The sequence below is a fragment of the Cupressus sempervirens genome, chromosome 3 (assembly GCF_028749045.1).
Source record: "Cupressus sempervirens isolate cs-2001-9-10 chromosome 3, ASM2874904v1, whole genome shotgun sequence".
Taxonomy (NCBI): Eukaryota; Viridiplantae; Streptophyta; class Pinopsida; order Cupressales; family Cupressaceae; genus Cupressus; species Cupressus sempervirens.
Genome location: NC_143120.1, coordinates 559,854,477 through 559,866,375, shown reverse-complemented (window position 1 = coordinate 559,866,375; position 11,899 = coordinate 559,854,477). Strand labels below are relative to the sequence as shown.

General features: G+C 31.8%; 1 pseudogene; it reads right to left on the bottom strand.

The window, feature by feature from the left end:
- Nucleotides 1–642: 642 nt before the first annotated feature.
- Nucleotides 643–4,693, bottom strand: LOC149567648 (alanine--glyoxylate aminotransferase 2 homolog 1, mitochondrial-like; annotated as a pseudogene).
- Nucleotides 4,694–11,899: the final 7,206 nt, after the last annotated feature.

Here is an 11,899-nt window from a genome sequence, read left to right as displayed (position 1 = left end):
TATCTCAAATGTATTACATTCATACTACTGACATAGCAATGTAAGTTTCTTTCTTTAAACTATGTAAGCCTCCCACTGATAAATAGTATAATATCTTACACATTATGGAAATTAGTTTGAAATCGCTAAATTTCGTCCAAGAACTCCAAAGCTTATGAAATAGACATACAACTATATTACTATTGAAAGAAGCCTTGAGTTATCTTTACATTTCATAGTATATTAAACCCATCAAAATACAATTCCTTCTTAGAATTGTAGACATGTATCGCTTCCATATCTTGCAAGAAAGAGACAAGGATATGGGGTATCTCAAGTACTCTGAAACATGGCTCCTTCAAAGACATTAAAAACACACATTACTTTCTAATTCTCCAAGGAAAGAGACAATGAGGTGGTGTCTCATGCTTTTAGAGAATATACGACATTTTAAAGTTGCAAAATTGATTGAATAATAGTAAATAGCTAATCCAAATCTAGTTGATAACTTGTTCAACCTCTCAAAGGCAACTTTACTGTCTGATTTCCCAAGCTCAGGAGACGACGAGGTGATGTCTCATGCTCTCAGAAAAGCTGCAACACTGCATGGCTGCAAAATTTATTGAACCTGATATAGAGCTACCCATATATGGACAAGGACTTCTAGAGTTGCGACAGTGCAAGGTCCATGACATTCACAAGAAAATCTGCAGTGCAAAACAAATGATATCATTAAATATCTTGGTTTCCACCTGAAGTTTAAAGCATGCCAAAACAGGTCCTCTTATCATTCACCATAACGAAGAAAACAATCTTCCAAGTTTAACTGTTTATTTTCTGTATCACTGTAATATGATATTAGAGAAATAAAAGAAAATGATTTGTGAAGTATGATCCAAAATATTGATTCAAAAAGATAAACACAGTTAAATCCAGAAGCCTTTAATACTTATTAAAGTGGACTATGGAAGCATAATGTCTTTTAAAGAACTGATGTACCTGAATCTTCCTTTGTGAAGCACATCGGAGGCGTAATTCAAAAGAAATTTCCATACATCCCTCCTTTTCCAACCAGCACTCCCATGTCTATATGCACATTATAAATCATAAGGTTAAGCAAGTAATCAAAGCCACCATACTGGTCAATAACCTTATTAGTATGAATAATGGGCACAAGAGACTTGATATTAACAGCCAACAACCAATTACCTTTCAGTTTTTCAAATACAAGTGCAGTTTCTATTTGACCTGGTGTTTTTGTAGCTCTGTCAGTTATCAGCTCAACGCCAACCATCAAATCACACCCCCTTGCATCTCCAATAACTGAACTAGAAAACTATAGTTTAGTTAAAGCTGCAAGGACTCACCCAAGTATGCTCAAGGCCAATAAAAGGAGGAAATCAAATAAAACTTGCTCCGATTGAAATTCTAATTGGAGGCACTATGCACAATAAGTATACTTTAAAGATGTAAAAGTACATCATACATTTCATTTTGAAACAGAACTAAAGCAATTGGTACTCTAAAACTATCCATTTACGTTTTCTAAATTTTAGGAAGGCTATAAATTCCCAATGAAACACATGAAAGTAGCCATAGGAAAGAGAAACAAGGTGTCAATGAAATAAAAATAAGAAGTACAGCCAAAAGGAAAGAATAAGATAACAGTGTTTTCTGTCAATGAAAACAACACCATGTATACAATGGAAAAAAGATTGCCTTGGTCTTAGAGATTTTCAACATTAAAAAAAGATGGAGAAACATTAATCCATGGAAAATGTAAATTGAACAAGTCACCTTCATAATTTTCTTGAATCTATCTTAAACAGTTGATTAAGTAAGGCCCCATAGAAACACAGTGTCCCTTTCTCTTTTCTTTATCCAAGACGTTTAAAACAACATGGCCACCAGCAGTATGGACCAGATTTCCTCCAAAGGTATTAAAGTGTCATCATTTTGTTTGCACTTGAGTGATTTCTAGAGTAGTTATGACCACTCTGAGAGGAAGGCCATTCCCAATTCCCTACCAGTTACCAACAAATTTATGACATCATTCACAATATTCTTGAAGACTGTCAATGTACTACAATGGGAACTTTTAACTAATAGATCACCTTAGCAATTGTAGCAATGTCAGCGACAACACCCTGTGTTTCAAAGCCTCAATAATGAATTCCCAAGTGACCAAAATTAGTATGAATGTCATCAGATATGCAAACACCACCAGCTTTCCTGACATTCTCATAAACAAGCTTCAAGTAGCCAGGTGTCATTTCTCCTGGTCCACCAACACCCTGAATAAAGAAATCCATACCGAGAATATTATTTTATATAACATAAAAGGGCAAAAATAAATGTAAAACAATATTTTGTAGTTGTGAACACCCTTCATTCTTGCCCATTTACCTTTGGGATACATGTTTTCTTTTAGAAAACAAACCAATGTAATAAGGATATCAAAACATGCCTTTATAGGTTCTGCAATAAAGCCATCAACATGGCCAGAGGTTCCAAAATCAATTATGTCTTGGACATCTTCAACATATTTTGCACCATCATAACCAAATAGACCACGATATGGATTTGGGTTGATGCCATGATGAACTTCAGTCTGCAAAAAGGTTAATTGCTTAGAATTTATTTCTTTATAATTCTGAACTGTATGCATATACCTTCTGGCAACTTAAAGTTTCTAATGCAGCTTCTTCTTTCAATGGGCTGTACTCATGAAAACTAACCTTAAGCAATTGCACATACTATTTGACATTCACAAGTTAAAATATCTCGATGCTATTACATTTTTTGTTTTAGTTTTCACTCCCTAAGTAACAACTTAAAACTTCTTGTGAGGAGATCTAGTGGAATTGTACTTGCTTAACACGCTTTATAAATGTAAGAATTTGGTTGACAAACCTGAACAACATTATATTTCCATTTGCTCTGAGCTGTCATCCCCATTGTGGTTGCAATTGAACCATGATATGAATTTCTCACCAAAATCATATCATGATTATCAGTATACAAACGATCCATCATTGTTGCTAGTTCATTGGATTCTGTGCTTGAATTTGTAAAGAAAACAACCAGCATAGAATTAAGAGATTACAGTTCAGCATTTGTGCATATCTTGAATAAATACAACGATATGGTAAATCTGTATTGTAAATAAGAAGTAAATATTAAATGATAGAAAATACAAAATGTGGCATACAAATATCAACAAGACAAACTGGTCTAGAGCTAGGATTAACAGTACACCAGAAAATTTTGGGCTGATGCAAATTACAAATCTAAATAGTACTTAAAAATAGTCATTGCTATTACAACTGGTAAATTTCATCTAGCGAAATTGTATCATATTCTTACTCCACTTACGCTACAAGGATATCCAGTACCTTTCAAAACATGTGAAGACATGGCAATGTTTTTCATTGTTGTGCCAAACATCAAAAGTCTATTCTTTACATGATAAAGAAACTCATTTGGATCCAGTATCTTATTGTGTATGCTTGGCTTGAAATAGTCAGGTAAGAAAGGGCTTAAAAAATAATTTATTAAATTGAATATTTAGTTAATTTCTTTGATAATTTCAGTGTAATAAATACCTGATATGAATATGATGCTGTTCAAGAACAGTAGGAACTTTTGAAATGTGTTTAGGATCATGTGAACAATTAAAATGAGAGTATCTTAAGATTTCTTGGAAAATTTTCAGCTAATGCCTCTGCAAACTTTGTAATCACATTATGAAGGTAGATTGTAGTAGTGTACTGCAAGAGTCTAGTTTGCTTCACAGTAGCATCAACAATATCAGGGTAACGATGTCCATAGGACACAATCACAATGCCTCTGAAAGCATCTAGGTATCGGCTTCCATTCTCATCAAACAAATATTGCATCTTCCCTTCAACAATATTCAACTGCCAAATATATTCTGTAAAAAATGGTTTATAAGAAAAAATATCCCTATTGTGACGAGTATTTTAAACCAAAAATGATTAGGAATTGCTAAATTCAAACAAGAACAAAATTACTCAATTATCTTTCACAATCTTGTGCAAAAAATATCAAGTTTTTAAATCACAAAAAAAGTTTGAAATGTTTAATTCTTTTTATCTAAGTCACAAGGTTCGAATTTGAGTTTGAGTTCATCGATCATAAAATTTGAATGAAAATTAGCAAGGGTGAAAATTCAGCAAAACAATCTGACATTTATTTTTGGTTATATATTAGTAATATATCCAAAAAACTATCAAAATAGCTTAACGTTGCTAAATAATTTAACTAAATAGCTCAATATCAGTTTAAAACTATGTTCCCTCGAGTTTTTGAATGAAGAGGGTGGGGGACAGGTTTACGGGATGACAATTGTTTTTGGCAATTTTGGGGACAGGGGGGCAGCAAATGGGGACGGCTCTATATATATAGGGAAATTTTAAAATATACACTGAAAATTACAAATATAGCATGTCATTTAAACATTATATAGCCTTAGCATACACCATTTGAATTTCATCTAGGAAATACTAACTGATTTCAATGCTTAGTTGTCAATATGCATATCAATATGTGAACAAAAATATTTAAATATAAGTTTAGCAGTGAAAACTATCATACTAATGGTTGGGGGTCAAATCAAGGCCATCACCATTAAGCCTACAGAGCCGCGAATCCATAGTTTACCTTTCTCGATATTCCGCCCTGAAACTACCATGCATTAGCACAACCTTATGAATCAATTGCCATGAATCAGAAGAAGCTATAATACTTTGAATGATAATCACATATGCAGAGATAGGCTGTAGATTCATTTTTGCCTCTTCACCATGAACCTACCCCTGTGGGTGGTAAAGAGGCTCTACTACTGGCTTTTCAACTAGATAGATGGGTGCCCCATATATAGAAAGGGCAACCGCTCGTAGGCCCATGATAGGCCCATCAACAATAGAATAGAGGGCCACATGAACATGTGCCCAAAGGCTAGAGGTGTAACGCCCTGCTCGGGAACCCAAGAGAAATAAACCTAACATGTTACAATGTTTACTGAACTATTTTTTTTTTTGAAGTTTAAACAACATCAAGATAACATTAATGCGGAAGCAATAAGAACATGCATATCAAATACACATTTGCAATTATAGATACAGTTTCAATTCCTCAAGGATTCCTTTACGTTGAGTCACATTTAATAATTTTAAATTAATTAGTTTAAGTTCTAAGTACAATGTCCCAAGATCAAAAAGGAATAACAGATACACATTCGCATAAGCAAATGCATAAGTATAAACAATACAATGAAAGTACATCCAATTAATAACATCCACTGCACATGTCGCAGGGTATGTGAAAATAGATATTGTACAACAGAATACATGATAACATATATACATCATCTGAAAAGAAGTCTGTAAGATAAGAAATAAGAATGATAAAGGTACATCTTCTGCAACGAACATCCAACAGCTAGCAATGTGAAGGGGAACCCAAATGGTAAGAAGACACTACCTCCCGACCGCGTGGTTACCTAGTCAGGCTTCCACTCCCACCGTGCAGGGAAGATAATGAACGATCCACATACGGCTAATCAAACATAAAACATTCCTAGGCAAGGTACCCCTAATAGCCAAAACTACCTCAAAGGTAACACATACTACTCAAGAAGATAAAATAATCCAAAAGTAAGAACACTCAAACCAATACTAACACCACATAACCAAACATCATACACGAACCAAGTATAAACCAAATACCAAGATCATAAGATAAAGTCAACGAAAGATAATCATCTCAAGTCAAAAGCCACATGTCAAAAGTACAACATCCATGAATCACCAATCATCCTCAATGAAAGTAATAACCACAATAAACACATCCAACAATAAATACACCACCAACAATAAGTACACCACATCCAACAATAAGTACAGCACCAGAGGTACACAAAATCCACAAAGATCTACAGAGGAGACTCAGGCTACATACTAGGGAGTGTGGCTGCTTGAGTTACCCTGAACTGATCTCTTAATAGATCCCAGACCCTCAAGCGTTGAGTTACCCTGGACTGGTTACTTTGAACCTCGGACCCTCAACATCACACATATGGAAACTAGAAAGCCCTCTCAAGAAGACGAGGCACTCATCTCATTCCCACCCTTAGTCTATACAAGCACTCAAGGCATGGGTAGATCAAAAATCTCTAACTTATCTTTTTAGTGTGTTTTCCCCCCATAAATTTTACTTACTAGATTATCACTTATTACATAACTTGCATTAGGTTACCTTGGTACTGACCACTTTAGGTCCCGAACCCCTATGCAAGCCACTCCCAAGTCATGTACCTAGACAACCTCTCCTAAGCACATAAAAACACAGTTGTGTCCCATACCACAACACCCATAAAGATCAAACTCGGTTCCTTAACAGGCAACCTGATAATAGGATGGTTCTCGCACCCAAGTACACATAAATGTTCCACAAGTAAATCTCACAAATACAATCTCAATTTGAATCACAAGACATATCATGACATCCAACCACATAATGGTATAAAATAAATCTCGCAAAAACCTCTGGTGTACATCCTAGTTTGGCCAACTAAATAAACACTCATAGGAAAAACCATCATGACAATAAACTATAACACTTCAAATGAAACATGTAAAACATACAAAATTTCATTTACAAAATAAACTCATATCATGACTTAGAAGTGATAATAATCATTTGTTAAATTATTAAAATAATAATTGATTATCAAATAGAAACACTCCAATTCCATTTATAATCGAATTTTAAAATAGTAAATATAATTAATAATATTAATTGATATTTAATATTAGTTCAACTAATCTTATTTACATTAATAATTATTAATTAATTAACAACCAAAAGTTATTAACAAAATTCTTTAATGAATGATATTTACTAAAATATTAATTAATTTAATAATTAATATTTTAACCACGAAATAAATCTCTTTATTATTATTATTATTTTTATAGATAACAATCACTAATTCATTAATTTAAAAAAATTATTAATCAATAAATCATAATAAAATAAATTTAATTGATCAAATTATATTATATTAAATGAATAAATAATTAACATGTATTTATAAAATACTATATTTATTTAATTATATAATAATATACATGTAATAAACTTACTACTAAATATAAATTCGATGCTTCATAACCCTTAAATAACTTATAAAATTTATAAACATAAACAAAAAACAAAATAATAAGTCTCTTACCTTTAATAAATCTGTATACTTAAAAGCTACTTGCCTTAATAAATGAGCCACAACAATCACTGTGATTAATCGTAGGACATGTACGACCGCCGACCAGGAATGGTAAGTGAGGTTGGTGTGGTTTCTTTTTTTTATTTATTAAAATAAAACTTTTAAAAATTTGTTTGCAATTATTAATAAATTCAGATTTATTTTATTTAAAATAAACTTCTAAATATATTTCCAATTATATATAAATCTAATTTTCATTTTATTTAAAATTTCTGTAATAATATTTTAAATAAATAAATATTCTTTTTTTTCTTTTACTTTGTTTTATTAAAATTTATGATATTCATTTTAAACAAACACCACTATATATATATATATATATATATATCACATTATTAATCTGATAGGAAAACTAAGTTTAATTATTCAAATTTTTAATTCAAAAATTTCTTTCTATTTCAAACCCTTTCTCGGATTAATATCATTCTTAAAGTCTATTAGAAAAATGACAACATTTATCTTCTAAATCTCAAACCCGATTTCAAAATCCAATAGATTATTGTATTTGCTTGATTTCTTATTAAATCTTATTCTTATTAAAATACAACCCTCTAAAGTAAACTCAGCAATGTACTCATCTAAGTCCATGTACAAATATTTCTCAATCAAGAAAAAATATTTGCATACCAAAAAAACAACATATGCAAAAAAAAAACACGGAGCAGACAGAAGTTTGAGAAGCAAAAACTACTATACAATTTAATCACAAGATCCTACCTGGATCTGATGCTAACCTCTGACAACTAGATGCAAATTCCTACTGCAAGCAAAATCTTTCAAGCCACGTAAAATTCTTTTCTTTCCAAACCCTTCGAGTTGCTCTCCATAAACCTGTGTGTGCAATAATGACCCGAAAACCCTCTAATATAGAATCTAATTACCCTTAGGGTTTCTGTCACCACAACTCTAAAATAATAATTACTTTATTTAATTAATTCATTCATGCATAATTAATTTTTTTTTTTTTAAATTAAAATATTCTTTTATTATTCCTTCATGCACTTTAAGTGAATTGTTAAACTACTTTATTTAACTTTTCACTTTACTTTTAAGTTAATTTAATAACCTTTTAAAATCTCATGCACACTTGCTTAGAATATCTTTATTAAGTTCACATATTTTATCTTTTAATTAATCTCTTATATTTTAAACTCTTTCATGCGAACTTAAAACATATTCATAATTTAATATCTTTTAACTTCTTAATTTATTTTTGAACGTTTTAATTTGATAAATATTTATTAACTTAAATAACAATAATATTAAGCATTTATTTAAAAATGAACTCTAAATATATTATCATTAAATTAAATAAATATTATCTCGTTCTAAATTTAATCTTATAGCTTTTATCTTCAATTTAATTCTTTATATTTAATTAATTTCTCAATTAATTAAATATAATTGAATATTCATAATATCATAATAATTCTCCATTAAATTAAATCATTAATTTAATCAGAAAATACATCAAACACTCACAAAATAACATACGCACAAAAATACTCACGGGTTTAAAAAGGGTAGACAGTCTGTTACGAGTCCTCCTTGCAGGACAAGTATTATAGGCTTATGGCTAGGATTGGACCTGATCATTATCTTCCCATTCTCACCATTTGAGTATTTGTAATAGGGCACGCTCATCCTGGCAATTCAGGGAAGTCGATGCCCGGTACCTGCATCTTGCATAAAAGCCAAGCATGTACATGTATATAATATATCTAAACTAAACAGACAATGGCAAGGAGTGGTTCATCGTGTAGATCCCGATTAGCAGGTGACTACGACTCCCTCCCTTAACCACATCAAACACGTCAGACAGAAAGGTAAAATAAACACGCGCACCATACACATGCAAGTATGGGGTAAGTATTGTAAAAATCACAAGTCTAACATCAAATGCGTACATATAATAATGCATCTCTATCAATACAACACAATCATCATTAAAGACATCATGTTAACATTTATATGAAAGAAACCACATTTACTAACTAGGATCATCAAAATATCATTAACAACACATGAATGAAATCAACTAAGCAATAATAAACGATACATTTGTAATTCAAGACATGAAATAATATCATAATAATATAAATCCAGTATCTCTAAAATTAATCAATGCATAAAATCAGCCTAAGGAATTTGACAATGATAACAGAAATGCGAACTAGGGGCAGGCACTACAAGAGGGCTGTCATAAAATTTCATCATCATGTTCAAGTTCAACATAGAAAACAAAATATAAAAAAATGAAGTAGACTGCTGCTCAAGCTCTTGGAAGCAAAAAAATCACCTCCTCTTGCAAACGAAAATCCCAGCCAATTGCAACACACTCCAGCTTCACAGGCAAAACCAAAGAAATGACAAAACAACCACAATGTGATCTTTTTTGACCTTTTAGGGCATTTGTTTGAAGTAGTTTAAAACTGCCAGAGAAAGGAAATATTCTATATGTCACTTAAGTTTGATGGAATAAGCGTGTATGCAATGAGAGAGTACCATTCATAGAAGAATTCTGATTCAGAGTGACGGAGGCATCCTTGACAAGTAAAATAAATGTTTAGAATGATGTGATGAGAGAAATGTGATTGGAAGTTTAGTATCATGTATAGTGGATGGAGTATTATTTCTGAGATATTTGTATGACTAACAAATATTTCTTTCAGAATGTCATGATCTTCTCTAGCGTGAAGTATTGCCCATAAACAATATTTTGCATATTCCTTGTGCTTGTTTAGAATTTGTATAAATAAAATTTCCGAAGAGTGTTAATGAAATAGAACACATATTTTAGAGTTTCATCTACAAGTTGTACTAATATAACAGTCAAGAGCATTATATTTTCCTGATTGAAGAATATATTTGCAGAAGAACAACACAACACTTAATGTTGAAAATTGGCTATATTCAAGTTGTAATGATTTGTCTCTAAAGTTATAATTTGAAATCAATGATAATATGTAATTGTAACATTCTTAGAGCTGGTGCTTTAAGCATGCTGAGTTGTTACTCAGGTCATTGAGTTAAGATTTTGAAAAGTCAATTATTGGATAAGAAATTTGGTCATTTCGTAGGGTTGCTGTCCTAAAATTTTGTAAACATTTCAACTGTGAGGTTGGATTAGGATAGTAGATTCTAGCAATATTTTCCATCTTATTTTTTCCATCTTGAGTTTCCACGTAGCTCTTGTGCATTAATTACATTGTGTGGTTGCATCTCTTTCTAATTTCGGTTTCAACTCTATTTAGTATGAATTTTAAAGTTTCATAAAGCTCATCAAATGTTTACTTGTTAAGGATCTAATGTTTATCTCTACTGCTGATTCTCCCCCTCTCAACAAAAGAATTGTTAATCTAGTGTTTAAATGAGTTTATCAATCTAAGTAGATCTTGGATATAGAACACATGGCTAGTTTGGATGGATCCTCTTCTAATAATGAACCTTTATTTTTTGGTACCAACTATGTAAAGACCTTTGATGGATATGCTATTAGAAGAACCACACACAAATAGTATGCCCCAATGTAATATGTGACCACATGGATCATATGTAGGAACAACAGAGAGACACATCTAAACCCATTCATGAAGAAAAGAAAAGAAGACCATAACCCTAGTTTTATCATTCAAAGCACACCAGGATATAAAGGATTCTGGTGACCACAAGGAGGTAAAACAAGGAAGCTCAAGACAGAGATAAATAAAGATCCAAAAGCGCCAAACAAATACCAAGTATCTAGAGTACCTTTTTCCATAGGAAGAATGATGGATGGTTGTTTTTGTTTTGGATCTGCTATGGTATCCTTGTTTAGTAGGAAAAAATCTGCAGTTTCTCAAAGTTCTACTAAAACAAAATACATAGCGGTATCTATGGGAGCTTGAGAAGCATTGTGGTTACACAAGTTATTGGTTGGACTATTTGGGAAACCTCTGAATTCTAGAATTATACATTGTGATAATCACAACTACTTTAAACTCTATGTAAATCTAGTCTTCCATAATAGGTCCAAGCACATTGAAATTCCCTATCACTAACTACATTAGAGACATGGAGGACATAAATGTTATCAGGTTGATGTATACCAGTGCTAAAGAGTAGACTGTCAACATATTTAACAAACCTCTTGCAAAACTAAAAGTGGAATATTTCAGAGGTGAATTTAGAATAGCTAAGATGTAAATGTAACCCCTGAGATTATGTGTGTGTGTGTGTGTGTGTGTGTGTGTGTGTATCTTTCTATTGTTGTTAAGAGTTACTATTGTGCACATGTATTATTTATTGATAGGTGATGATCTATCATTTGGATGCAGGGTCTCTATTGTAAGGTAACGAACTTAACAATAGATTGACCTATTATCATATGGCTTCATTAAGTTTATGTCCTAGAATATGCCAGTAATCATGATGATTGACTTCATTAAGTTGTCCTAGAATGAGTCAGAAATCATGATGCTACTTGTGTTATTTTTTTTTTGAGTTCTTGATCCATTGTCATTATAGACTACATTAACTTGTTGTCCTGGACTATGTCGAAGATCTTCACAACTAATGTAGTACTATAGAATACATTAAGTTGATGTCTTGGAGATTGTCAGAAATCATAAT